At 40.0% G+C, this 2086-nt stretch overlaps 1 non-coding gene across 1 annotated transcript; it reads left to right on the top strand.

The window, feature by feature from the left end:
- Positions 1-694: 694 nt before the first annotated feature.
- trnai-uau (transfer RNA isoleucine (anticodon UAU)) lies at positions 695-788 on the top strand. Its single transcript has 2 exons — positions 695-732; positions 753-788. It is a non-coding gene; the product is annotated as a tRNA-Ile (tRNA).
- Positions 789-2086: the final 1298 nt, after the last annotated feature.

Genomic DNA, 2086 nt, shown 5'->3' with positions numbered 1-2086 from the left:
TATGTTGCTGGCCATTGCGTATGACTCTATTCTGTGGAGCAAAGTTTTAAAAAGTTATTTAACTTCATTTTTTTTTTTAAATTCAAACTTTCTCCCACTAAAAGATCTGTACTACCTAGGACCTAGGGGTAGAATAAAGTCCAGCAAGTAGATCCTGTGAGGGAGACACAGAAGTGGCGAAACGGTTTAAGGTGTGAAAATAGTTTTCCACTAGACTTAATGGTAGTATTGTTTTCAGAGTGCTGAGTGCCCAGAGTGCTGCTGGCTTTCTATTATACCAGGTACTTAATTGCAGTTCATTGCATTCATCTGGCGTCCCTGGCGTAAATCCCTGATTAGATGGCTAGAAGTCCTGAAGACCAGGATTGAAAACCACTGAACTATAGTCCATAACATAATCCATAACTATATTATAAAGTTTTAGTTTTTACAAGACTCAGTATCAAAACACTACAAATGAAAAGACTCGTACAGTAATGTTTCATGAAGTGAAGAATGAAGAGAGAATCATAGTTTAGGATTTAATGGCTCACCTTGAGAACAGCTGGGGGGTTAGGAGATTAAAACTGACTGAATTTCATGCATCTGTTGTGACTGAAGTGCATCATATTGACTATTGCCAAGAGACCTGATTTAACAACATGCGAGTGCTGAAATGCTGCAGGAAATAAAGAGGACCGGTGTTGTCCTCTGGGCTCCAGTGGCGCAATCGGTCAGCGCGCGGTACTTATAAGACAGTATCCTGCAGAGTGATGCCGAGGTTGTGAGTTCGAGCCTCACCTGGAGCAGTGAACTGATTCCTGAATTTACCCAAGGCGATCAATGAAGTGTTATCTTTGTCTATGGGTGTGGGTTTTGATTTCTGTTGGACTATGTGCTTTCAGGTGGGGGTGATGGACTGGGAAAATGGTATGGAGTATTTTTAATGGATTCTATGGACTGCGACTTTGGGGAGTAGAGGTGGGGGTCTATTTGGCTCAGTTCATTTTTTGACACAAAATGAAATCTGTAACGTGTGCAATGTCTTAATTTATTAGGAAATTGTAAGGTTTTATGCCTTTCTGTTAGCGTTACATGGTAGAGTTCCATGGTAGAGTTCCATGGTATTCACCTAACAGCAACAATATGCACAGTAATCTTGGGATTTTGAACATGAAAAATGTGTTTTACAGCATTATAGCCAAATACATAGATTTTTATCTGGTTGTAAAATGTGTGTAGTTAGTGTGCAGTTACATTTTAAGCTTGTCCTCCTGATGTCCCTCCAGATGTCCCAAAAGTCTCCCACCACCCCCCGTCTCTGTGAACTCCAGATGCTCTTACTGAGCAAATGGCGTCACCGACCATCATCTCTCTTCATTCCCACTAACAATTTGGTAATGAAGTATTGATTTTTAGTTAGATTCATATTGATGCTATTAGCTTTGCATTGATAAATCACTGAAGCCGTGGGCGAGACCAGGATGACATTACAATGTGGGCCATGTGTTAATCTGATGGATACGTCTTATTTTTCTCGTGTGTCTCCACCCTGGTACTCTCACTCCATCTTGTGTGTCAGGCACAGGTTCATAATGATGACTTCAGCACACATTGTATCACATACTTACTGTAACTCTTCCCCTAGCGTGTTCTCTTACTTTCTTTCTGTCTCTCTCTTATCTCTCTCTCTCTCTCTCTCTCTCTCTCTCTCTCTCTCTCAATTGCCAGTTGAGGAATCACTTGCTGATTAAAATGGTAAATTTAAGAAGTATTTTTTTAAGGTTTTTAATATTAATTCCATTGTTTGAACAATATTATCCTGGAATAAAAAAAATGAGAGAGATCAAACAAAGGTAACTGGAAAGGAAAATATTCCGAATTACAAATACCTCTTCTTTCCCTCCATCAGCTAATAATTACCCTCAGCTGGATATCCTCCACAGTGTTCTGGTACGCTAACTCATATTTCCAACATATCACATATGCCATTTGGTGGATGCTTTTATCCATAGCACCTTACAGTACCATACATATTGCGCAAGTGGGAATCAAATCCCTGACCCTGGCAATTTTAGTGCCATGCTCTACCCATTGAGCATTACAG

Source organism: Centroberyx gerrardi, chromosome 19 (genome assembly GCF_048128805.1).
Source record: "Centroberyx gerrardi isolate f3 chromosome 19, fCenGer3.hap1.cur.20231027, whole genome shotgun sequence".
In the NCBI taxonomy this organism is placed as follows: Eukaryota; Metazoa; Chordata; class Actinopteri; order Beryciformes; family Berycidae; genus Centroberyx; species Centroberyx gerrardi.
This window is presented reverse-complemented; position numbering and strand designations above follow the sequence as displayed.